Below are 27,766 nucleotides of genomic sequence, written 5' to 3'. Positions count from 1 at the left end.
AGATTATTGAGCTCAGTCAAGGCATTTTTGAGTCTTGATGTTAAAAACTTTTAGTCTACTTTGAAGATAGACACAAAACACTGGAGCAACTCAGCGAGTTACGCAGCACCTCTGGAGAAAAGGAACAGGTGACATTTCAAACATAGAAAATAGGTGCAGGAGTAGGCCATTCGGCCCTTCGAGCCAGAACCGAGACCCTACTCAGACTCAATTTATATTTGTGTTTGTTCCTTTCCCTACACTACACTAAAGATCAGAAATGAACACTCTCTTGTTCCAACATTAGTTTAGTCAGCATGCAGAAAAGGAATGGGTGGCGTTTCGGTCCGAGACCCTTATGAGTCAGGGGGAGAGGGAAACGAGAGGTATGAAAAAGCCACAGACCAAATCAGAGCCGGCAATGATGACAAAGGAATGGTGGAGCCCACAGTGGTCCATTGTTGGCTGTGGAAGAGGTGATAACAAAGGGTACAAACAGTGAAACTAGCAGGACAAATTGGGTGGGGGAGAGAGGGTCTGCAAGGATTACTTGAAGTTAGAGAAATCAATATTCATACCAGGTCTCGACCCGAGATGTTACCCATGAGGGCGTGCAGCGTAGGTTTACTAGGTTAATTCCCGGAATGGCGGGACTATCATATGTTGAAAGACTGGAGCGACTAGGCTTGTATACACTAGAATTTAGAAGGATGAGAGGAGATCTTATCGAAACGTATAAGATTATTAAGGGGTTGGACACGTTAGAGGCAGGAAACATGTTCCCAATGTTGGGGGAGTCCAGAACCAGGGGCCACAGTTTAAGAATAAGGGGTAGGCCATTTAGAACGGAGATGAGGAAAAACCTTTTTCAGTCAGAGAGTTGTGAATCTGTGGAATTCTCTGCCTCAGAAGGCAGTGGAGGCCGATTCTCTGAATGCATTCAAGAAAGAGCTGGATAGAGCTCTTAAGGATAGCGGAGTCAGGGGGGTATGGGGAGAAGGCAGGAACAGGGTACTGATTGAGAATGATCAGCCGTGATCACATTGAATGGCGGTGCTGGCTCGAAGGGCCGAATGGCCTCTTCCTGCACCTATTGTCTATTGTCTATTGTTATTCCTTCTCTCCAGAGATGCTGCCCGTCCCGCTGAGTTACTCCAGCATTTTGTCTCTATCTTCAATATTCATACCGCTGGGGTGTAAGCTGCCCAATATGAGGTGCTGTTCATTCAATTTGCGTTGTCTCAGTTTAGTTTTAGTTTAGACCAGAGCTACAGCATGGAAACAGGCCCTTCAGCTCACTGTCTCCACACCGACTAGCGACCACCTCGTACACCAGCACTATCCAACACACACACCAGGGACAATTTACAATTCTTACCAAAGTCAATTACCGTACAAACCTGTACGTCTTTGAAACGTGGGAGGAAACCGGAGCTCCCAGAGAAAACCCATGCAGGTCACGGGGAGAACGTACAAACTCCGAACAGACAGCACCCATAGTTGGGATCGAACCAGGGTCTCTGCCGCTGTGAGGCAGCAACTCTACAATGGACAATAGGGACCAGGCGTGAGGGGGTGGCTGTGAGGGAGGGGGGAAGGGGAGGGGGGGGGGGAGAACAAGGGGGAACTGGGGCAGGGGGGGGCAATTTGTAACTTTGTAAGCGCCCTTCATGGGCGACTATTTGCATACCTGGGCAAGGTGTGCAAGCAAAGGATTCCACACCGCTGTTCCGCCATGCTGCCTGTGTTCCTGCGCTGTGCTGTTCTGTGCTCTATGTTCTATCTGATCTAGTTGTCAGGGTGGATTTCATCAAATCCTCTCCGTTCGTTTTGGAGCATTTATTAGCTCATTCACAGTCTCCGCTTCTCCAAGAGCTGGTGGTTAAATAGCTTCCCTTCCCTTCCCTGCCCCTCAATTTATATTTCCAAGACCGGATATCATCTCTGTGCCGCACGCTTTCTCAGGGGAAATAATATCATCTCACAGGTCTGGTGGCCAGTACTCTGCAACATCACCGAGTAAACACCAACTCTCACCATATATTGCCTTACTCTTTGTCTGTATTTGCAGAGAAAGAGTGTCCATGTGCGTGTTTCTCTATGTGCGTGTTTCTCTGCGTGCGTGTTTCTCTGAGTGCGCGTTTCTCTGCGTGCGTGTTTCTCTATTTGCGTGTTTCTCTGTGTGCGTGTTTCTCTATGTGCGTGTTTCTCTGCGTGCGTGTTTCTCTGCGTGCGTGTTTCTCTATGTGCGTGTTTCTCTGCGTGCGTGTTTCTCTGCGTGTGTGTTTCTCTGCGTGCGCGTGTCTGCGTGCATGTTTCTCTGCGTGCGCGTGTCTGCGTGCGTGTCTCTCTGCGTGCGTGTTTCTCTGAGTGCGTGTTTCTCTGCGTGCGTGTTTCTCTGCGTGCGCGTGTCTGCGTGCGTGTCTCTCTGCGTGCGTGTTTCTCTGAGTGCGTGTTTCTCTGCGTGTGTGTTTCTCTGCGTGCGCGTGTCTGCGTGCATGTTTCTCTGCGTGCGCGTGTCTGCGTGCGTGTCTCTCTGCGTGCGTGTTTCTCTGAGTGCGTGTTTCTCTGCGTGCGTGTTTCTCTGCGTGCGCGTGTCTGCGTGCGTGTCTCTCTGAGTGCGTGTTTCTCTGCGTGCGTGTTTCTCTGCGTGCGCGTGTCTGCGTGCGTGTCTCTCTGAGTGCGTGTTTCTCTGCGTGCGTGTTTCTCTGTGTGCGCGTGTCTCTGAGTGTCCGTGTGTCTGTGCGCGTGTTTGTGTGCGCGTTTGTCCGTGCATGTGCGTGTGTCTGCGTGTGCCTGTGCGTATGTCTGTGCATGTGCGTGCGTGTGCGTGTGCGCACGCGTGTGTGTATAACGTACAAAGTCAAAGAAGGATGAAGCTCTTACGAGCGAACGGCCTAAATTAGACTCTGCTTCCAGTCCCCGTAAACCTGTCTTCCAATAGGGTGACCCATATCGCGATCTCCTGGTGGGACTTAACCACTTGCAGTTTCCTTTCACTCGTGACCGCCCACACTTCTCCGTCTGTTCCACCTCTCTCGCAGACGGGGCAAATTAAATCCGTGGCAGAAATGTCAAAAGGAAGCCCACAATTTATGTTGCAAAGAGTGAGCGAACATCCTCGCCCAGTCCGCCAACAGTGTACATGGAGTGTGTGAGCTTGCCGACCCTCTGAGAGTGATTGAAGGGGCTGCTCCTTGCTTTCCGGCTCCACTTCAGTCCCACAGTCAGACTGATACAGTGTGGAAACAGGCCCTTCGGCCCAACCTGCCCACACCGGCCAACATGCACCATCTACACTAGTCCCACCTGCCTGAGTTTGGCCCATATCCCTCTAAACCCGTCCTATCCATGTACCTGTCTAAATGTTTCTTAAACATTGGGATAGTCCCTGCCTCAACTACCTCCTCTGGCAGCTCGTTCCATACACCCACCACCCTTTGTGTCAAAAAGTTGCCCTTCAGATTCCTATTAAATCTTCTCCCCTTCACCGTAAATTATTAAATATTATTAGTAAATGTAGTAAATATTATTATTGTTAATAATTGAATGAATTCATTTTTGTAAAATAAAATGTGTACTGGTGAACGTATACTTTTACCCGAGTCCCCCTTCTCTGGTCAGGGTTTAAAGAAGATATGTCCAAGTGAAGGCGGACACAAAATGCTGGAGTAACTCAGCAGGACAGGCATCATCTCTGGAGAGAAGGAATTGGTGACGTTTTGGGTCGAGACTGAAGAAGGGTCTCGACCGGAATCGTCACCCATTCCTTCTCTCCAGACATGCTGCCTGTCCCGCTGAGTTACTCCAGCATTTTTGTGTCTACCTTCGATTTAAACCAGCATCTGCAGTTCCTTCCTACATATTTCCAAGTAAGTTTTGTTCCTTGGTAGCCAAATCCTGTGGTGTTCAGAATCACTGTGTCAGCACTCAACCACAGCATGTTCGAAGAGACGCTGAGGCCTATTGAAGTATTCTTGTGATAAATACCATAAGATTTAGCTCTTGTCGGGAGTGCTGACACCAGTGTACAACAAGCGCTGAACCTACACTGACCCCATGTTTACCCATCAGTGCTCAATGGATTAAACACTTTAACTCCCCCTCCCACTCCCATACTGACCTTTCTGTCCTGGGCCTCCTCCATTGCCAGTGTGAGGCCCAACGCAAATTGGAGGAACAGCACCTCATATTTCGCTTGGGCTGCTTACACCCCAGCGATTTGAACTTTGAGTATGAATGAATGAATGAATGAATGAATATAACTTTATAGAGCTAGATAGGGCTCTTAAGGATAGCGGAGTCAGGGGGTATGGGGAGAAGGCAGGAACGGGGTACTGATTGAGAATGATCAGCCATGATCACATTGAATGGCGGTGCTGGCTCGAAGGGCTGAATGGCCTCCTCTTGCACCTATTGTCTATTTATTGTCATTCAAAACCATGCACCAGACGAGTGCATATTTGAACGAAATTCCGTTGCATCTGGCTCACAATGTAACACCAAATGATAAAAATCCATTAAAGAATAATAAATAAATAAGTAACTAGCACATAAAACATCAAAAGCTGGAGTAACTCAGCGGGACAGGCCGCATCTCTGGAGCGAAGATGGATCTCGGCCCGAGACATCGCCCATTCCTTCTCTCCGGAGATGCTGCCCATCCCACTGAGTTACTCCAGCTTTTTGTATCTATCTTCGGTTTCAATAAGTGGCTGTGTCGTCGATATAGTCAAGAGTGGTTTATCGTCTAACCCCCCACAATTAAAATGTGGATTACGGAAATGACCGAGACCTTGTATTTGGAAAAAATAAGGTTTGCCTTAATTGACAAAACCAGATGTGTTTTTTAAAATATGGTCTCCATTTATTGAATTTTTAAAAAAACTAAATGGGTTTGTCTACAAAACTAAAATTTAAAACTAAAGTTAAAACTTGAGTTTAGGGTTGGATGTACAACTATACTCATTAACTCCCCGATCTATCACCATAATCTTTATATTTGTAACTCTCTTATTTCTTTGCTTTCTCTCCTTTGGTTTATAGTCTTTTTTTTCCCAGTCTCTTTTCATCTTTATTTTTTCTTTTAAAATTTAAAAATTGAAGCTATGTAAGAATTCTATAACCAGTTTGTCGTTTATTATTATTTGTACATATGCTTTAGAAGGATGAGGGGGGATCTTATTGAAACATATAAGATAATTAGGGGATTGGACACATTAGAGGCAGGAAACATGTTCCCAATGTTGGGGGAGTCCAGAACAAGGGGCCACAGTTTAAGAATAAGGGGTAGGCCATTTAGAACGGAGATGAGGAAGAACTTTTTCAGTCAGAGAGTGGTGAAGGTGTGGAATTCTCTGCCTCAGAAGGCAGTGGAGGCCAGTTCGTTGGAAGCTTTCAAGAGAGAGCTGGATAGAGCTCTTAAGGATAGCGGAGTGAGGGGGTATGGGGAGAAGGCAGGAACGGGGTACTGCTTGAGAGTGATCAGCCATGATCGCATTGAATGGCGGTGCTGGCTCGAAGGGCTGAATGGCCTACTCCTGCACCTATTGTCTATTGTCTATTGTCTATTGCTTTCAAAAAAAAATTTAAATTAAAAAAAAGAAAAAAAAAGAGTGTTTTATTGTCAAATGTCCCAGGCAGAACAATGAAATGTTTACTTGCAAAGCAGCACAACACCTAACATAAACATAAGATCGGCACATAGTGCTGGAGTAACTCAGCGGGTCAGGCAGCATCTCTGGAGAGAAGGAATGGGTGACGTTTCGGGTCAAGACCCTTCTTCAGACTCAACAGATACATACATATCCGATGGTTTATTAAAACGGGAACACAGTTTATTTCTTTCTCGTGTATGATATTCACAGTCTTACTGGGAATAATTCATGCAACTGGTACTGGCAATCCTTCTCCCTCCCCTTTTAGTTCTGCAAGAAGATCATAAGTGATAGATGCAAATTAAGTCTGCTCCGCCATTCAATCATGGCTGATCTATCTCTCCCTCCCAACCCCATTCTCCTGTCATCTCCACATAATCTCTGACACCCGTATTAATCATGAGTCTATCCATCTCCACCATAAACAATAACCATTGACTTGGCCTCGACAGCCTTCTGTGGCAATGAGTTCCACAGATTCACCACCCTCTGACTAGAGAAATCCCTCCTTATCTTTCTCAAGGTACGTCCTTTTATTCTGAGGCTGTGCCCTCTGGTCCGAGACTCTCCCACTAGCAGAAACATCCTCTCCACGTCCACTCTGTGCAGGGTTGAGTTCCAACGAGGGTTGCCAGCTTCCTGCCGCCGTTGGTGGGGCGGGAGCACGTGGCCAACTGGCTGGGTGAGGTCACGTGGGGCGCGGGGGCGGCGACGTCACCCTTTGTCCCTTATTTGGGAGCGAGGAAGTTGGCAACCCTACTAATACGGGACAAGGGCGGTCCCGTACGGGACAAACCCATTTGGCCCAAAATAAGGGATGTCCCGGCTAATACGGGACAGTTGGCAACCCTAGTTCCAACAAGTACCCATTTGCTACAACGAAAAAAACACTTGATAATAGAGTTGGTTGGCACAGGGAGAAAAAGATTTGGTTCCTTTGGTTCATTCATTCCCTTGCACTGCTTCTGACAAGGAAAGGCACGGCGATACAGCCCGGGTACATTGCAGCGATGTTTATGTGTCTCAGAATGTGATTTTAACAGCGGTACGTATACACTAGAGAGGCTGAAATAGAGTGGGGCTCAGATCCACAGATTACAGCCGGCAGCAACGCGTGTTAAGAAAATCTTATATTTTTTCCTTTCTCTCTCTCTCTCTCTCTCTCTGCTACAAAATAAACTGAAACAAGAAACCGTTTAGTGGCATTCCTCAGATAGAAATCGCATCTTGAAAAGTTGTTTAATAAAAGGTCGGGTAGAATATCAGCTTGCCTTGGTGCTAAAAGTCATCCTCACTAATGGTAGCAAATTTCACACGCACACACACACACACAAATGTATACACACACACACACGCACACACACACACAAACACTAAGGCACACGCACACACACACACAAACACTAAGGCACACGCACGCACACACACAAACACTAAGGCACACGCACACACACACACAAACACTAAGGCACACACACATACACATACACATACACACACACTAACGCACACGCACACTCACAAAACCCAATTCAAGAGTGATGGACTTCAGACAACCAATTAAATCAACATTAGAAATGAATGGAAAGCTACGTACACACACACATACAGGTACACACACACACACACAGGTACACACACGTATACACACAAACACAGGTACACACACACACACACATACAGGTACACACACACACAGCTACGTACACACACACATACAGGTACACACACACACAGGTACACACACGTATACACACAAACACAGGTACACACACACACACATACAGGTACACACACACACAGCTACGTACACACACACATACAGGTACACACACACACAGGTACACACACGTATACACACAAACACAGGTACACACACACACAAACACAGGTACACACACACACAGGTACACACACGTATACACACAAACACAGGTACACACACACACACACAAAGGTACACGCACACACAGATACGCACACACACAGGTACGCACACACACAGGTACGCGCACACACACACACACACACACACACACGCACCAGAGTGACTGAAACCATTCACTCTGTGAAAAGCGGTGAAAGATCGCTATTGCTAATTGTGCATTGGTGTACAGAGATACAGAGACAATGTGGGAGGAGTGGAGAGAGAGGGAGGAGAGGGGAGGGGAGAAAGAGAGAGACAGAGACAGAGACAGAGAGACACACACACAGACACAGAGAGAGACAGAGAGACACAGAGAGACACAGAGACAGAGAGAGAGAGAGAGACACACACACACACAGAGACACACACACAGATAGAGAGAGAGACACACCGAGAGAGAGAGAGAGAGAGAGAGAGAGAGAGAGAGAGAGAGAGAGAGAGAGAGACAGAGACAGATAGAGAGAGAGACATACACAGAGAGAGAGAGAGAGACAGACAGGCAGAGAGAGAGAGAGAGAGAGAGACATAGAGAGAGAGAGACACACACAGAAAGAGACAGAGAGAGAGAGAGAGAGAAGTAGAGACAGAGAGAGAGATAGAGAGACATAGAGAGACAGAGAGAGAGAGACAGAGAGTGAGAGAGACAGAGAGAGACACAGAGAGAGAGACAGAGAGAGACACACACACAGACAGAGAGAGAGAAAGCAGACACCCCCAGTGTCATCTCTCTCTCTCTCTCTCTCTCTCTCTCTCTCTCTCTCTCTCTCTCTCTCTCTCTCTCTCTCTCTCTCTCTCTCTCTCTCTCTCTCTCTCTCTCTCTCTCTCTCTCTCTCTCTCTCTCTCTCTCTCTCTCTCTCTCTCATCTCTCTCTCCTCTCTCTCTCTCTCTCTCTCCTCTCTCTCTCTCTCTCTCTCTCTCTCCCCCCCCCCCCCCCCCCCAGCACCCTGTCCCTGGGTGCTGGTGAAAAGCCGACACTCTCCCCACTTCTCTACGCTTGGTGCGGTGTACAACGATGCAAGAAAACAAGCAGAGGAGCAGAATAAATTCATTTGTCCTACCAGACTGGAGTTCAGAGGAATGTCACTCTGAAAGGCCGATCCACTGTTGGAATTTGGATTATATCCTAGACCAGGAAACAAATTCAAGACGGTTAAAAATTCGCTCTCCGGATTCCTTCCACAGTCCTCCACTCTGCCTCTCTATACCACACACACACACACACACTCCCACACACACACACAGGGGAGGGCTGGTCGTCGATTTGATTTTCTGTCTCTCTCACACATCAACCTGTTCCGCCCCTCTCTCTCTCTCTCTCTCTCTCTCTCTCTCTCCCTCCGCTGGATTTTAGACCTACCTGTCGTGTTCCCTCCCCATTATAATAAGGGTAGTCGCAGTAAATTCACAGTGCAACAAGTTTCCAAATACGCCCTCCATCCCCAATCCCACACAATAAAGGCAGCACAAAAAGCTGGAGTCACTCAGCGGGTCAGGCAGCATCTCTGGAGAGAAGGAGTGGGTGACGTTTCGGGTCGAGACCCTTCATTCAGACCGAGAGTCGGGGGCGAGGGAACCGGGAGATATAGACGGTGACGTGGAACAAATTAATGTAAGAAAATAACTGCAGATGCTGGTACAAATCGAAGGAATTTATTTCACAAAATGCTGGAGTAACTCAGCGGGTCAGGCAGCATCTCAGGAGAGAAGGAATGGGTGACGTTTCGGGTCGAGCCCCTTCTTCTGTCTGAAGAAGGGTCTCGACCCGAGACGTCACCCATCCTTTCTCTCCTGAGATGCTGCCTGACCCGCTGAGTTACTCAGCATTTTGTGAAATAGAGCAAATGAATGAAAGATATGCAAATATATGTAACGACGATTAAGGAAAGGTGGAACCCACAACGGTCCATTGTTGGCTGTGGGATAGGTGATAGTGTTTACTTCGTTTGCTTTAGTTAGAGACACAGCGCGGAAACAGGCCCCTTCGGCACGACAAGTCCGCGCCGACCAGCGATCCCCGCACACTAACACTATTCTGCACACACTAGGGACAATTTGCAACTATGCCAAGTATACAAACCCCAGCAATTAACCTACAAACCTGTACGTCTTTAAAGCGTGGCAGGATGATCAGCCATGATCATATTGAATGACGGTGCTGGCTCGAAGGGCCGAATGGCCTACTCCTGCACCTATTGTCTATTGTCTATTGTCTATTGAACTTCTTTAGTCAGAGAGTAGTTAATCTGTGGAACTCATTGCCATAGAGGGCTGTGGAGGCCAAGTCAGTGGATATTTTTAAGGCAGAGATAGACAAATTCTTGATTAGAACATGTGTCAAGGGTTATGGGGAGAAGGCAGGATAATGGGATTAGGAGGCAGAGATGAGCTATGATATGGTCGAGGACAATAGACAATAGACAATAGACAATAGGTGCAGGAGGAGGCCATTCGGCCCTTCGAGCCAGCACCGCCATTCAATGTGATCATGGCTGATCATTCTCAATCAGTACCCCGTTCCTGCCTTCTCCCCATATCCCCTGACTCCGCTATCCTTAAGAGCCCTATCTAGCTCTCTCTTGAATGCATTCAGAGAATTGGCCTCCACTGCCTTCTGAGGCAGAGAATTCCACAGATTCACAACTCTCTACAAAAATCACAATGACTGAAAGTTTTTCCTCATCTCAGTTCTAAATGGCCTACCCCTTATCTTAAACTGTGGCCCCTGGTTCTGGAATCCCCCAACATTGGGAACATGTTTCCTGCCTCTAACGTGTCCAACCCTTAATAATCTTATACGTTTCGATAAGATCTCCTCTCATCCTTCTAAATTCCAGTGTATACAAGCCTAGTCGCTCCAGTCTTTCAACATACGACAGTCCCGCCATTCCGGGAATTAACCTCGTAAACCTACGCTGCACGCCCTCGGTGATCTTTGGGCGGTGCGATGGCGCGGCGGTTGAGTTGCTGCCTTACCACGTCAGAGACCCGGTTTAGACTCTGGACTATGCGTGCTGTCTGTAAGGGGTTTGTGCGTTCTCCCCGTGATCTGCGTGGGTTTTCTCCGGGTGCTCCGGTTTCCTCCCACACTCCAAAGACCTACAGGGTTGCAGGTTAATTGGGTTCAGTTTAAAATTGTGCCTAGCGTATCGGATAGTGTTAGACAGGGATCACTGGATGGCATGGACTCGGTGGGCTTCCGCGCTGAATCTCTAAATTAGGCCAGACTAACTACGGATGGGCCATCCATTTTCTTCAGAGATGCTGCCTGGATCACGGAGTTATTCCAGCATTCATTAATAGCAAGCCCATTTTGAAATCAAAGGGCTGAAGGAACTCAGCTGATCAGGCAGCATCTGCGGAGGGAAGAGACAAAGAGACAAAGCCACCAGCATCCACAAAGACTCTTCACACCCCTGCAACAGTCTGTTCGAACTTCTACCATCGGGCAGACGATACAAGGCCTTCTACGCCCGCACCTCCAGACTCAGGAACAGCTTCATCCCCAGGGCCATAGCTGCCATGAACGGTCCTGCTGAGCCGGACGGTCACATCGCACAGTGAACCGGCACAGATCTACTTGCACTTTATTCTTTTTTAAAACTGTTCTCATTGTTTCATTATCATATATATACAGCCGGAAACAGGCCTTTTCGGCCCTCCAAGTCCGTGCCGCCCATTGGGTTGTTTAAATTAATACTGACTAGCTAATTAATTTATTGCATCATATGGGAGGCGCATTCCCAATCTCGTTGTACCCCTGTACATGACAATAAAGATATATTGTATTGTATTGTATTGTATTGTATTTGGGTCGGGTCACTTCTTGAGACTGAGAGCAGTAGCACAAGAGGATGAGGGGCGATCTTGTAGAGGTGTGTAAAAATCACGAGTGGAAGAGACAGAAAAAGCTGGAAGGGTCTCGACCCTAAACGTCACCCAATCCTTCTCTCCAGAGATGCAGCCTGTCCCGATGAGTTACTCTAGATTTTTGTGTCTATCTTCGGTACAAACTAGCATCTGCAATCCCTTCCTACACGAGCTGAATAGATCGGGTAGATGCCCAGCCTAAGGGAATCGAGAACCAGAAGCCACAGGTTTAAAATGAGAAGGGATACATTTAATAGGAAACTGAAGGGTAACTTTTTACTTTTTACACAAAGATCGGTGAGTGTTTGGAACGAGCTGCCGGAGGAGGTAGTTGAGACAAGGACTATCGTAAGATTTACATGGATAGGATAGTTCCCAATGTTGGGGGAGTCCAGAACCAGGGGCCACACAGTCTAAGAATAAAGGGGGAGGCCATTTAAAACTGAGGAGAGAAAAAAAAGTTTTCACCCAGAGAGTTGTGAATTTGTGGAATTCTCTGCCACAGAGGGCAGTGGAGGCCAATTCACTGGATGAATTTAAAAGAGAGTTAGATAGAGCTCTAGGGGCTAGTGGGAATCAAGGGATATGGGGAGAAGGCAGGCACGGGTTACTGATTGTGGATGGTCAGCCATGATCACAATGAATGGCGGTGCTGGCACAAAGGGCCAAATGGCCTCCTCCTTCACCTATTTTCTATTTTTCTATGTTTCTATGTTTCTACTTGTACCGAAGTACAGTGAAAAGGTTTTGTTGCGTGCTACCAGCCAGCGGAAAGATAATACATGATTACAATGGCGCCATAGTGAGGCCCACCGGAAATTGGAGGAGCAGCACCTCATATTTCGCCTGGGCAGTTTGCAGCCAGTGGTATGAACATCGACTTCTCCAACTTTACATAGTTCCTCTGTCCCTCCCGTCCCCTCCTCCTTCCCAGATCTCCCTCTATCTTCCTGTCTCCAACCATATCCTTCCTTTGTCCCGCCCCCCTGACATCAGTCTGAAGAAGGGTCTCGACCCAAAACGTCACCCATATTATAGGTTTAGAGGGATGTGGGCCAAAAACAGGCAGGTGGGACGAGCGTAGATGGGGGCATTTTGGTCTGAACGGGCAGGTTGGGCTGAAGGTACTCCATACTGTATGTCAAAGACAGGAAAGGGTGTGACTGAGGGGAAGGGAAGTTGTGAGAATATAAACCACTACGGACTCTCATCAGCCTTACAGACGAGTGACATGAAGATCCAATTGCTCAGTCTCCTCCAAGACCAGGTATGGCCACGGTTAACACAGCGAGAGCTTGGTGAACTGTCCGTTTACACATGTCGTGAGTGCAGAGAGTTTAATCTGCAACATCAACATCAAACGACTCCCAACCCAGACACAAAAAGCTGGAGTAACTCAATGGGACGGGCAGCATCTCTGGAGAGAAGGAATGGGTGAAGTTTCGGGTCCAGACCCTTCTTCAACGTCACTCAATCCTTCTCTCCAAAGATATATATCTTTGGTCTCCGTCCATCCCTCTCCTCCACAGCTGCAGAAACCCTCATCCACGCCTTCATCACCTCCCGTCTGGACTACTGCAACAGCCTCCTCTATGGCTCACCCTCAAAAATCATCAGTAAACTTCAATACATTCAAAACTCCGCGCCCGTCTACTCACCCACACCCCGATCCGTGACCATATCACCCCCGTCCTTTACAAACTCCACTGGCTCCCCATCCCCCAGAGAATCCAGTACAAAATCCTCCTCATGACCTACAAAGCCCTCCATAACCTGGCCCCATCCTACCTGACCGACCTCCTCCACAGGCACACTCCCACCTGCACCCTCCGCTCTGCTGCTGCCAATCTCCTGTCCCCTCCCATCCGGACCAAACTCAGATCCTGGGGGGACAGGGCTTTCTCCATCGCTGCCCCCACCCTCTGGAACTCACTACCTCAAACCGTCAGAGACTCCCCCACACTCACCACATTCAAAACATCACTGAAGTCTCACCTGTTCAGCACTGCCTTCAACCACTGAAGGTCACCTCACCTTCTGTCTCCTTTCTCTGTTCGTTTACTTAATTATCTATTTATTCACTTCCCTATGTTCTTTAAATCCCTGTAAAGCGTCTTTGAGTGTATGAAAAGCGCTATATAAATGTAATGCATTATTATTATTATTATATATATTCAATAAATATCCATGCCTGTCCCGCTGAGTTACTCCAGCGTTTTGTGTCCATCTTCGGTTGAAAGCAGCATCTGCAGTTCCTTTCTACACAACAAATGTCCAACATTTATCAAAACAAGATGGCAATTAGGAGATGCTAGGAACTGCAGGTGCTGGGATCTTGCATGGACCAAAAAGAGCTGGAGTAATTCAACGGGTCTGACAGCATCTTTGGATCTTATAGAAACTTACAAAATTCTTAAGGGGTTGGACAGACTAGATGCAGGAAGATTGTTCCCGATGTTGGGAAAGTCCAGAACAAGGGGTCACAGTTTAAGGATAAGGGGGAAGTCTTTTAGGACCGAGATGAGAACGTTTTTTTTTTCACACAGAGAGTGGTGAATCTGTGGAATTCTCTGCCACAGAAGGTAGTTGAGGCCAGTTCATTGGCTATATTTAAGAGGGAGTTAGATGTGGCCCTTGTGGCTAAAGGGATCAGGGGGGTATGGAGAGAAGGCAGGTACGGGATACTGAGTTGGATGATCATCCATGATCATATTGAATGGCGGTGCAGGCTCGAAGGGCCGAATGGCCTACTCCTGCACCTATTTTCTATGTTTCTATGTTTCTACAAGGAGAGGTGACGTTTTTGGACGGTGACCTTCTTCAAAGCATTGTGGTAAACCTCTTCTGCATACATCACTATGATGATTGTTGAATATAGAATATATATTGATTGTTTTGTACATATGGGTGGCACGGTGGCGCAGCAGTAGGTTTACTGCCTCACAGCACCGGAGACCCGGGTTCGATCTTGACTACGGGCGCCGTCTGTACGGAGTTTGTACGTTCTCCCAGTGACCTGGGTGGGCTTTCTCCAAGATCTTCAGTTTCCTCCCACACTCCAAAGACGTTCAGGTTTGTAGGTTTTATTATTGGCGTGGTGTAAGTGTAAATTGTAAAATGTGTAGGATAGTGTTAGTGTGCGGGGATCGCTGGTCGGCATGGACTCGGTGGGCCGAAGGGCCTGTTTCCGCGCTGTATCTCTTAACTAAAACTTTTTTTTCACACACACACACACACAGACATAATATTTTGTCCAGGTTAAAAGAGGGGCCAAACTTTAAAAAATCTCTTTTTAACAAGGCATAGGTATATATATTTAACAATTATTTGTATTATTTATATGTATACATAAATATATACATACGTGTGTACGTGTGTATATATATCCCCACTTTATCCCATGTAAGAAAATAACTGCAGATGCTGGTACAAATCGAAGGTGTTTATTCACAAAATGCTGGAGTAACTCAGCGGGTCAGGCAGCATCTCAGGAGAGAAGGAATGGGTGACGTTTCGGGTCGAGACCCTTCTTCAGACTGAGCCCACTTTAGCCCACTCCTTATCCTCAAACCTTCTTCAACCATTTGCTAGCCTATCATAGAAGCCTAGAAAATAGGTGCAGGCGTAGGCCATTCGGCCCTTCGAGCCAGCACCGCCATTCAATGTGATCATGGCTGATCATTCACAATCAGTGCCCTGTTCCTGCTTTCTCCCCATAGCCCTTGATTCCATTAGCCCCAAGAGCTAAATCTAACAGCAGGCAGTGAAGAAAGCCAATTGGAATGTTGGCCTTCATAACAAGAGGAGTTGAGTATAGGAGCAAAGAGGTCCTTCTGCAGTTGTACAGGGCCCTAGTGAGACCGCACCTGGAGTATTGTGTGCAGTTTTGGTCTCCAAATTTGAGGAAGGATATTCTTGCTATTGAGGGTGTGCAGCGTAGGTTTACTAGGTTAATTCCCGGAATGGCGGGACTGTCATATGTTGAAAGACTGGAGCGACTAGGCTCGTATACACTGGAATTTAGAAGGATGAGAGGAGATCTTATCGAAACGTATAAGATTATTATGGGATTGGACACGTTAGAGGCAGGAAACATGTTCCCAATGTTGGGGGAGTCCAGAACCAGGGGCCACAGTTTAAGAATAAGGGGTGGGCCATTTAGAATGGAGATGAGGAAAAAATGTCAGTCAGAGAGTTGTGAATCTGTGGAATTCTCTGCCTCAGAAGGCAGTGGAGGCCGATTCTCTAAATGCATTCAAGAGAGAGTTAGATAGAGCTCTTAAAGATAGCGGAGTCAGGGGGTATGGGGAGAAGGCAGGAACGGGGTACTGATTGAGAATGATCAGCCATGATCACATTGAATGGCGGTGCTGGCTCGAAGGGCCGAATGGCCTACTCCTGCACCTATTGTCTATTGTCTATTGTCTATTGTCTAACTCTCTCTTGAAACTATCATGAACAGTTAATTTCCGGTACCATCGCTCCATTCTAGTGGCATATTTCAGACGCAGTACAGGATTGATGTGGTCTCATCGGATGCTGGACATCCCTGGCAACATGTCCTCCATATCCACTAATCCACCATTGTTTTCCATTGTGATCAACTCCCCTCATTTTTCTCCCGTGTTTGTCAGTTCAGTCTCAGCCACTGAACTAGTCCCCGGGGAACATCCTTATTACAGGGGCCATTTAAAAATATCCCAGTGAGGAGAACGGTATTGTCTCACTTTTTCACAGCTCCTCTTAGATTTATTTCACAGCAAAGTGAATCAGAAGGGGCAGCACGGTGGCACAGCGGTAGAGTTTGCTGCCTTACAGCGGCAGAGACCCGGTTTCGATCCCGACTACGGGCGCTGTCTGTACGGAGTTTGTACGTTTTCCCCGTGCCCTGCGTGGGTTTTCTCCGAGATCTTCGGTTTCCTCCCACACTCCAAATACGTGCAGGTTTGTAGGTTAATTGGCCCTCGTGTGTAGGATAGTGTTAGAGTGCGGGGATCGCTGGTCAGTGCGGACTCGGTGGGCCGAAGGGCCTGTTTCCTTGCTGTATCTCTGAACTAAACTAGAAAAACAGGAACTGCAGGTGCTGGTTTACAAATGAGGCTTGTGCAGGCGGAACTCAGCATGTCAGGCTGCATCTCTGGAGAACATGGATGGGTGATGTTTGATAGGTCACCGATCTGAGGAAGAATCTCGAGCCAAAATGTCACCTATCCAGGTTCTCCAGAGATGCTGCCAGACCTGCCTAGTTACTCCAGCACTTGGCGTCCTAAGGTGATGTCAGGGGTCGGCGGTCCGAAGAAGGGTTCCCAAACCGGAACGTCACCTATCAATTTCTTCCCAGCTGTTATCAGGCAACTAAACCATCTTACCAACAACTAGAGAGCCGTTATGAGCTACTATCTGCCACATTGGAGACCCTCGGACTATCTTTATAAGAAAATAACTGCAGGTGCTGGTACAAATCGAAGGCATTTATTCACAAAATGCTGGAGTAACTCAGCAGGTCAGGCAGCATCTCAGGAGAGAAGGAATGGGCGATGTCGCCCATTCCTTCTCTCCTGAGATGCTGCCTGACCTGCTGAGTTACCCCAGCATTTTGTGAATAAATACCTTGGACTATCTTTAATCAGATGTCCCTGGACTTTATCCTGCACTAAACGTTAATACTTAATCCTGTTTCTGTACACTGTGGACGGCTCGATTGTAATCATGTGTTGTCTTTCCGCTGACTGATTAGCGCGCGACTAAAGCTTTTCACTGTACCTCAGGACACGTGGCAATAAACTAAACCAAACTCATCTAAAAGCTCATCTATTGTGAATGTGATACTGATGTGTGTGTGTGTGGGATGTGAAAGTGTGTGGAACCAGTGCACGAGTGAACGATGGTCAGGGGAGTGTTGATTGTCTACCCCAGTGGTCTTCAGTACTGCGACTTTCCCACCGCGACACCCTGTTACGCAGCATCTCGTTGGAGAGCCATCGTTGAGAACCCAGTTCGTTAACCCAACTGCGTCGGAACGATCTAGCAGATGCTGGTTTAAACCGAAGACAGACACGAAATGCCGGAGTAACTCAGCGGGACGGGCAACATCTGTGGAGAGAAGGAATGGGTGACGTTTCGGGTCGAGTTTCGGGTCGAGTCCATGGCGGCACGGTGGCGCAGCGGTAGAGTTGCTGCCTTACAGCGAATGCAGCGCCGGAGACTCGGGTTCGATCCTGACTACGGGCGCCGTCTGTACGGAGTTTGTACGTTCTCCCCGTGACCTGCGTGGGTTTTCTCCGAGATCTTCGGTTTCCTCCCACACTCCAAAGACGTACAGGTACGTAGGTTAATTGGCTTTGTAAATGTAAAAATTGTCCGTAGTGGGTGTAGGATAGTGTTAGTGTGCGGGGATCGCTGGGTGGCGCGGACCCGGTGGGCCGAAGGGCCTGTTTCTGCGCTGTATCTCTAAATCTAAAAAAAAAAAGTCACCCATCCCTTCTCTCCAGAGACGCTGCCTGTCCTGCTGAGTTACTCCGGCATTTTGTGTCTGTCTTCGTGCCAATCCAACTCCCTGGTGCCAACCTTTCAATGCACATTATGGTGCCATTCTATTAGCAATGTTACATTCCAGAGAACTTGCAGCACTCTGGTCCCCTGCCAATCTAGTTAGTTGCTAAGTTGCCATGACAGTTACTCCCTGTTGCTTAGTCAATGATGTCTTAATAGGCCATTTATGCACTTTTCCCGAAGATAACTGCATCATAAAGATGTCCTCTTTCAATCCGAGTCAACCATTACAAAACGTGATGTAATAAGGACGAAGGGAACATTGTAACGAGGGATGGATCAGCTAGTTTGTCTTCGATGGTTGCGGAAGTAATGAGATTCATTTTACAAACCAATGCCACTTTTGTGTAAGAAAATGACTGCAGATGCTGGTACAAATCGATTTATTCACAAAATGCTGGAGTAACTCAGCAGGTCAGGCAGCATCTCGGGAGGGAAGGCCCGAAACGTCACCCATTCCTTCTCTCCCGAGATGCTGCCTGACCTGCTGAGTTACTCCAGCATTTTGTGAATAAACCACTTTTGTATATCGCTCCATTACATCGAGAGGGAAGTGCAATTTGGCCTGTTTTAGTTGAGAGATACAGCGCGGAAACAGGCCCTTCGGCCCACCGAGTCCGTGCCAACCGGCGATCCCTGCGCATTAATACGATCCTACGCACACTAGGGGCAATTTTACACTTATACCAAGCCAATTAACCTACAAACCTGCACGCCTTTGGAGTGTGGGAGGAAACTGAAGGTCCAGGAGAAAACCCACGCAGGTCATGGGGAGAACGTACAAACCCCGTACAGGCAGCACCCGTAGTCAGGATCGAACCCGGGTCTCTGGCGCTGTAAGGCAGCAACTCTACCGCTGCGCCACCGTGCCGACCTGTGCCATTATACAAGCTGAATTTAAACAGCTGTGGCCTTGTGAGATTTACACCCCTGCGATCAAAGTTTGAATTTGTTTAGTTTATTGTCACGTGTACCGAGGTACAGTGAAAAGCTTTTGTTGCGTGCTAACCAGTCAGTCGAAAGACAATACATGATTACCATAGAACCATCCACAGTGTACCGACACACGATAAAGGGAATAATGTGAATAACGTTTAGTGCAAGATAAAGTCAGCAAAATCTCCAATGAGGTAGATAGTAGTTCAGGACTGCTCTCTGGTTGTGGTAGGATGGTTCAGTTGCCTGATAACAGCTGGGAAGAAACTGTCCCTGAATCTGGAGGTGTGCGTTTTCACACTTCTGTACCTCTTGCCCGATGGGAGAGGGAAGAAGAGGGAGTGGCCGGCGTGAGACTGGTCCTTGATTATGCTGCTGGCCTTGCCGAGGCAGCGCAAGGGAATAAATGGAGTCAATAGAAGGGAGGTTGGTTTGTGCGATGGTCTGGGCTGAGTCCACGATCCTCTGCAATTTCTTGCGGTCTTGGATGGAGCTGTTTCCCAAACCAAGCTCAACTAACTGGAGCAGGAAGGAACTGCAGATGCTGGTTTAAACCGAAGATAGACACAAAATGCTGGAGCAATTCAGCGGGACAGGCAGCATCTCTGGAGAGAAGGAATGGGAGACGTTTCGGGTCGAGACACTTCTTGCACGGTCTCGGCCTGAAACGTCACCCATTCCTTCTCTCCAGAGATGCTGCCTGTCCCACTGAGTTATCCAGCATTTTGTGTCTATCTTCAACCAACTGGTGAGTGGGACCTTGCATGAAAGAGGAGGAGGTCCAGTCCCACAGTGGCAATATTCCTTCAGGACTTCAGAGTCCTTTGGCAACAGGAAATAGCATCTTTCTCCATTCTTGCTGCCTGTGGAAATTCACTTCATAAGTTCATAAATTCTAGGAGCAGAATTAAGCCATTCGGCCCATCAAGTCTACTCCCATAATATTTGGCACCTTTACTAATCTAGAATCTGTCAATCTCAGCTGTAAAAATATCCACTGACTTGGCCTCCACATCCTTCTGTGGCAATGAATTCCACAGACTCACCACCCTCTGACTAAAGAAATGCCTCCTCATCTCCTTTCCAAAGCAATGTCCTTTTATTCTGAGGCTGTGGCCTCTGGTCCTGGACTCTCCCACTAGTGGAAACATCCTCTCTACATCCACATCCACTCCAACCAGGCCTTTCACTATTCAGTACGTCATCATTCTAAACTCCAGAGAGTGCAGGCCAAGAGCGGTAAAACGCTCATCATACATCAACCCAACCATTAATTGGCTGGGCAAATGTTTAAATTTTTTTTTATCCCTAGTGGGTGTAGGATAGTGTTAATGTGCGGGGATCGCTGGGCGGCGCGGACCCCGTGGGCCGAAGGGCCTGTTTCTGCGCTGTATCTCTAAATCTGGTTCATGGTCACATGTACCGAGGTACAGCGAAAAGCTTTTGTCGCGTGCTAACCAGTCAGCTGAAAGACAATACACGATTGTAATCGAGGGGCCCACAGTGCACAGGTTCACAGCGGAGCACGATGTACACATTAGCAAGCATCTATTGCTGGTGTGTGTTGAACACAGTTATTTGTGTCATTTCAGTCGACAACTGTGTGCTAATCTCCCCTCTGACACAGCACGCCTGACAATACAAACGGCAATTTGTACAGAACGCACCAAAGGCCGCCTGTGCAGTGGTAGAGTTGCTGCCTTACAGCGCCAGAGACCCAGGTTTGATCCTGTCCACACACACACACACACACACACACACACACACACACACACACACACACACACACACACACACACACACACACACACACACACACAATGTAGTGTAGAGCACTTCATCACCACGGATGCACCAGTTGATAGTCGTTGAGGCACGTCACCTTATTCTTCTTGGGCACCGGGCAATCGCTTGCACGTGTCCACACGTGTGTGTGATAGTGTTAATGTATGGGGGTCACTGGTCCAAAGGGCCTGTTTCCACGCTGCATCTCTAAGCTAAACCTATTGGGCGGCACAGTGGCATTGGGCGGCACGGTGGCGCAGCGGTAGAGTTGCTGCCTTACAGCGAATGCAGCGCCGGAGACTCAGGTTCGATCCCAACTACGGGCGCCGTCTGTACGGAGTTTGTACGTTCACCCCAAGACCTGCGTGGGTTTTCCCCGAGATCTTCGGTTTCCTCCCACACTCCAAAGACGTACAGGTATGTAGGTTAATTGACTGGGTAAATGTAAAAATTGTCCCTAGTGGGTGTAGGATAGTGTTAGTGTGCGGGGATCGCTGGGCGGCGCGGACTCGGTGGGCCGAAGGGCCTGTTTCCGCGCTGTATCTCTAAGCTAAACCAAATCTAAACTAAACCAAGAATACTCTTGGCAGGGGATCTTTGCACTTTGGCATGTTTGCAGCTGTTTGTCTGACTAGCAATATTTCAGGAACTATTGGTATTTGTAACTTCCACGTAGAGGAGAGGGAAGAAAAAGCAACAGAATTTACACCAATAAGTCCAACAAAAAAAAATGTGTGACAGTGAGATTTTGACAGCAGATGGCAGGTGTAATTTAAGGCAGAAAGTTCTGCAAACCCATTTTTCAACTATTCCAGTGTTTTCATAACTGCATAGGTGACAGGAGCAGAATTAGGCCATTCGGCCCATCAAGTCCATTCCGCCATTCAATCGCGTCTGACCTATCTCTCCCTCCCAACCCCATTCTCCTGCCTTCTCCACGTAACCCCTGACACCCGCACTAATCAAGAATCTATCTATCTCTGCCTTAAATATATCCATCGATGGCCTCCACAGCCTTTTTGCAGTTCTGAGCTGTAATTGTGCCTGACGAACAGGAAGAACAGGGACAGGCGAAACGTGTAGGAAGGAACTGCAGATGGTGGTTTGAAACCGAGGATAGACACAAAAAGCTGGAGTAACTCAGCGCGTCAGGAGTCTGTAGGGTCTCGATCAGAAATGTCACCTATTCTCTTTCTCCGGAGATGCAGCCTGACACGCCGAGTTACTCCAGCTTTGTTTTTTATCTTGGGGAGAAGAGGGTGTGGTATATTCACAAAATGCTGGAGTAACTCAGCAGGTCAGGCAGCATCTCGGGAGAGAAGGAATGGGTGACGTTTCGGGTCGAGACCCTTCTTCAGACTCTTCGTAGAGTAAGAGGGCAGGAGAAATCACAGAGGGGGAGCAGCGAGAGAGCATGTTGCTAAACTCTCGTCGAAGAGAGGAGGAGAACTTCTTCAAAGTGGACATACCTCGAAGAGAAATCGCAGTGGAGCAACCAGTAGTATAAGAAAATAACTGCAGATGCTGGTACAAATCGATTTATTCACAAAATGCTGGAGTAACTCAGCAGGTCAGGCAGCATCTCGGGAGAGAAGGAATGGGTGACGTTTCGGGTCGAGACCCTTCTTCAGAGGGTGTGGTATAACTGCTGCACCTCACCATCAGCCATTTGCAGACAAGCCCACAGGCGGAGTGATGAAAGCAAAGTGCTGACAAGGGGTTTCTCAGTAATACAGCCCGACTGTCTCCAGCACCAGCACCAGCTCAGAGCGATATCTTGAGGCATTTTTGACAACAGATGGTATCACAGCCTGAGCCCTCTGTTTCCCAGTGTTCAACACCTGCATTAGTGCAAATTCCATGCACAAATAATCATACTTTTAGTCAGGCAAAAATATCACACCGACTGCAAGCAGCAACATTTGAACAGAGTTTACACTTTGGTCGTTAGGCTTTGAGAGATACATCGGGGAAACAGGCCTCTATGGCCCACCGAGTTCACGCCGACCAGCGATCACCCCGCACACTAGCACGATCCCACACACAGTAGACTACTTACAATTTACCAAGCTTGATGGGAGAGGGGGGAAGAGGGAATGACCAGGGAGAGACTGGTCTTTGATTCTGCTGCTGGCCTTGCTGAGGCAGCGTGAAGTATAGATGGAATGAGGAAGTCGGCAACTCTACTAATACGGGACAAACCAATTTAGCCCAAAATACGAGATGTCCCGGCTAATACGGGACAGTTGGCAACCCTACTTCTCACTGTACCTCAGTACTGTGACAATAAACTTGACTAACTAACTAGAGTTAGACACCAAATGCTGGAGTAAAGGGGCGGCGCGGTGGCGCAGTGGTAGAGTTGCCGCCTTACAGCGAATGCAGCGCCGGAGACTCAGGTTCGATCCTGACTACGGGCGCCGTCTGTACGGAGTTTGTACGTTCTCCCCGTGACCTGCGTGGGTTTTCTCCGAGATCTTCGGTTTCCTCCCACACTCCAAAGACATACAGGTATGTAGGTTAATTGACTGGGTAAATGTTAAAATTGTCCCTAGTGTGTGTAGGATAGTGTTAATGTGCAGGGATCGCTGGGCGGCGCGGACTCGGTGGGCCGAAGGGCTGTGTCTCTAATCAAAAGATCATAAGTGATAGGAGTAGAATTAGGCCATTCAATCGTGGCTGAACAATATCTCCCGCCTAACCTCATTCTCCCGCCTTCTCCCCATAACCTCTGACACCCATACTAATCAAGAATCTATCTGTCTGCCTTAAAAATATCCATTGACTTGGCCTCCACAGCCTCCTGTGGCAAAGAATTCCACAGATTCACCACCCTCTGACTAAAGGAATTTCTCCTCATCTCTTTCCTAAAAGAACGTCCTTTAATTCTGAGGCTATGACCTCCAGTCCTAGACTCTCCCCCACTGGTGGAAACATCCTCTAGAGTCATAGAGTGATACAGTGTGGAAACTGGCCCTTCGGCCCAACTTGCCCACACCGGCCAACATGTCCCAGCTACACTAGTCCCACCTGCCTGCGCTTGGTCCATATCCCTCCAAACCTGTCCTATCCATGTACCTGTCTAACTGCTTCTTAAACGTTGGGACAGTCCCAACCTCAATTACCTCCTCTGGCAGCTCGGTCCATACACCCACCACCCTTTGTGTGTAAAAAGTTACCCCTCAGATTCGTATTAAATCTTTTCCCCCTCATCTTGAACCTATGTCCTCTGGTCCTCGATTCCCCTACTCTGGGCTAGAGACTTGATCGACCCGATCTATTCTTCTCATGATTCTGTACTCTAGGTGTATCAGTCTCTGGAACTGATGGACTACAATGCTGAGAACTACGTTCTGAGGTATTTATTCACAAAATGCTGGAGTAACTCAGCAGGTCAGGCAGCATCTCGGGAGAGAAGGAATGGGTGACGTTTCGGGTCGAGACCCTTCTTCAGACTGATGTCAGGGGGGCGGGACAAAGGAAGGATATAGGTGGAGACAGGAAGATAGAGGGAGATCCTGGAAGGAGGAGGGGAAGAGAGGGACAGAGGGACTATCTAAAGTTGGAGATGTCAATGTTCATACCACTGGGCTGCAAGCTGCCCAGGCGAAATATGAGGTGCTGTTCCTCCAATTTCCGGTGAACTACATTCTGACTCTGTCTCATCCCCCTAATCTAAACCAACACAGTTAGAAACATAGAAACATAGAAAATAGGTGCAGGAGTAGGCCATTTGGCCCTTCGAGCCTGCACCGCCATTCAATATGATCATGGCTGATCATCCAGCTCAGTAACCTGTACCTGCCTTCTTTCCATACCCCCTGATCCCATTAGCCACAAGAGCGACATTTAACTCCCTCTTAAATATAGCCAATGAACTGGCCTCAACTACCTTCTGTGGCACAGAATTCCACAGACTCACCACTCTGTGTGTGAAGAAATGTTTTCTCATCTCGGTCCTAAAAGACTTCCCCCTTATCCTTAAGCTGTGACCCCTGGTTCTGGACTCCCCCAACATCGGGAACAATCTTCCTGCATCTAGCCTCTCCAACCCCTTAAGAATTTTATATGTTTCTATAACATTCCCCCCTCAGTCTTCTAAATTCCATCGAGTACAAGCCTAGTCTATCCAGTCTTTCTTCATATGAAAGTCCCGCCATCCCAGGGATCAATCTGGTGAACCTTCTCTGTACTCCCTCTAAGGCAAGAACGTCTTTCCTCAGATTAGGAGACCAAAACTGCACACAATACTCCAGGTGCGGTCTCACCAGGTTGGCACCAGGTCAGGGCCCACAGCTGGTGCTGGTCGTGGACAAAACCACTGCCAGGCTGTGGCAGGGACAGAGCCCACATCCATAGGATGGAATCAGCTTCCGGCACGGCATGTGGAAACGCTTGGCACAGCGTTGCATCCAAACATGAGGCTGTAATTGCCACCCACTGACAGCGTCTTTACCCCTTTCAGCTCCAGAGGGCACTTTTCAGATCGAGAAGAATGAACGATATTCCGCTGGTGTTTTTTTTCTTTCAAAACCCAGCGAGTTTTATTTTTTCATCTCAGATGACAAGAGATGGGAACAAATAAATTGCAGGCTTAAAAGGAGCAGATGGATAATAACAGGGGCAGTTTTTTGTAACGTCATGTGTCGTAACACTTGGCAGAACTGGAGTGAGCCAACTGATTGTACATGTAGTGTAAGAAAATAACTGCAGATGCTGGTACAAATCGAAGGTACTTATTTCACAAAGTGCTGGAGGAAGCTGATTGTTCATGGTACCTTCCGTAGAAAAGCCTCATCTGTGGAGTTCTCTGCCTCTGAAGGCAGTGGAGACCAATTCTCTGAATGCATTCAAGAGAGAGCTAGAGAGAGCTCTTAAGGATAGCGGAGTCAGGGGGTATGGGGAGAAGGCAGGAATGGGGCACTGATTGAGAATGATCAGCCATGATCGCATTGAATGGCGGTGCTGGCTCGAAGGGCCGAATGGCCTACTCCTGCACCTATTGTCTATTGTCTATTGTCTATTATGGTAGTTTACTTTCATTTTTTTTAGTTTAGTCTGTTTTCGCGCGTTGTCTCTAAAGTCCAAAATAAAGTCTAAAAGTCAAAAGCTTGATGGCCTCTTGTGGTCCAGAGTTACTAATGGGTGCAGGGAATATAAATTTAGATTACAAATTTAGATTACAGACAAGCAGAACGGGCTCTAAGGCCAGATTTTACCCCTCCTGTCCCAGAGTTTCCTATATTCCTTTAGCTCGTTTAGTCTGGAGATACAGCGGGCGATACAAGCCCTTCGGCCCACCGAGCCCGCGACGACCAGCGATCCCCGCACATTATCACTACCCTACATACACTAGGGACAATTTACATTTTATACCAAGCCAATTCACCGACAAACCTGTACGTCTTTGGAGTGTGGGAGGAAACCCATGTGGTCACGGGGAGAAGGTACAAACTCCGTACAGACAGCACCCGTAGTCAGGATCGGGTCTCCGGCGCTGTAAGCACTATAGGTCAGCAACTCTACCGCTGCGCCACCGTGTCGCCCTGGTAGGGTAGGGATGCATTGTGAATGTGCAGTGAGAGAGCAGGAACCTTTTCTCTGTTCAATACCTTATGTCTCCCTAGTCTGAAGACAGGTCTCGACCAGAAATGTCACCTGTCTATCTTGAAGGCCTGGATAGAGTGGGTGTGGAGAGGATGATTCCACTACTGGGAGAGTCTAGGACCAGAGGCCACAACCTTAGAGTGAAAGGACATATCCTTTAGGAAGGAGATGAGGACGAATTTCTTTAGTCAGAGGATGGTGAATCTGTGGAATCCATTGTCATAGAAGGCTAAGGTGGCCAAGGCAATGGATATTTTAAAGTCGGAGATAGATTCTTGATTAGTACGGGTGTCAGGGGTTATGGGGAGAAGGCAGGAGAATGGGGTTGAGGGGGGAAAAATAGATCAGCCACAGTTCAACGGCAGAGTGGACTTGATGGGCCAATTGGCCTAATTCTGCTCCTGGAAATGACATTCTCCAGAGGTGCTGCCCGACTGGCAGAGTTACTCCAGTGCTTTGGGTCTTTTTCTGTAAACCAGCATCTGCAGTTCCATGTTTCTTCCCAGAAGAAGTTGCCCCCTCGGGTTCCTGTTAAATCCTTTGGACTTGAGATAGTGGGGAAAGAGGCCCTTCGGCCAAACAGGCCCGGGCGGCCGCCATTGGTGGAGCGGGAGCATAGGGCCGCTGGCTGGGCGAGGTCACGTGGGGCGTGGGGCGGTGACGTCATCCTTTGTCCCTTATTTGGGAGTGAGGAAGTTGGCAACCCCTAATTAAGTGTCGTAGAAAACCAGAGCACCCAGAGAAAACCCACACGGTCACAGTGAAATCATGTAAACTCCGTACAGACAGCACCCGTAATCCCACAGTCTGTAACCCATTGTTTCAGCCTTCAGTCCCAATGCATTCCACAAATATGTCTGCAATGATTCCAATGTTGTTGGCATTGATTTTTTATTTTTATTTTTTTACTTTTATTTTTTATTTTTTTACAGACTTTGTTATATTATTATCTGGGGATTGAATTTTATTGCCCTCAACTGACGAAATTGCAGCAAACATTAACTTCAGAAAGTGATGGCATACATGGGATCAGTTAGACTGTTCCGGCTTTAACACTGATCTCCCGTTGTATGTCCTTGTCAAGGACTAGACGGGCAGGGAAGCATCAAACGTGACATTGGATGTACTGGTTGAAACCCAGACCATTATGCTTCAGGTTCCACGCGCAGAAAGAAACTGCGGATAGACACAAAATGCTGGAGTAACTCAGCAGGACAGGCAGCATCTCTGGAGAGAAGGAATGGGTGACGCTTCGAGTTAAGACCCTTCGTCAGACCGAGAGCGTTGGAGACTGAGACTTGTCCCACTGAGTCACTCCAGCATTTAGTGTCCATCTTCAGTGTAGAACTGCATCTGCAGTTTCTTGCCAAACGCTGAAGTAACTCAGCGGGTCAGGCAGCATCTCTGGAGAGCCCCATATAGCCAACAATGGGCATAACGGGCAATGTCCTGCTCG

At 47.9% G+C, this 27,766-nt stretch overlaps 1 protein-coding gene across 5 annotated transcripts in view; it reads right to left on the bottom strand.

The window, feature by feature from the left end:
• celf2 (cugbp, Elav-like family member 2) overlaps nt 1-27,766 on the bottom strand; it is a 714,069-nt gene that overhangs the window by 613,058 nt on the left and 73,245 nt on the right. For 4 of the 5 annotated variants that reach the window (XM_078419503.1, XM_078419505.1, XM_078419504.1 and 1 more), the window contains one exon: nt 8,622-8,686. The gene's annotated coding sequence lies outside the window, so the exon portion shown is untranslated. Of the gene's footprint in view, nt 1-8,621; nt 8,687-8,920; nt 8,942-27,766 lie in introns of those variants that run through there. The other variant, XM_078419506.1, reaches the window with a different exon arrangement.

The sequence above is a fragment of the Rhinoraja longicauda genome, chromosome 23 (assembly GCF_053455715.1).
Source record: "Rhinoraja longicauda isolate Sanriku21f chromosome 23, sRhiLon1.1, whole genome shotgun sequence".
Taxonomy (NCBI): Eukaryota; Metazoa; Chordata; class Chondrichthyes; order Rajiformes; family Arhynchobatidae; genus Rhinoraja; species Rhinoraja longicauda.
Note: the sequence above shows the minus strand (reverse complement) of the source record. Positions and strands in the feature narration are given on the sequence as shown.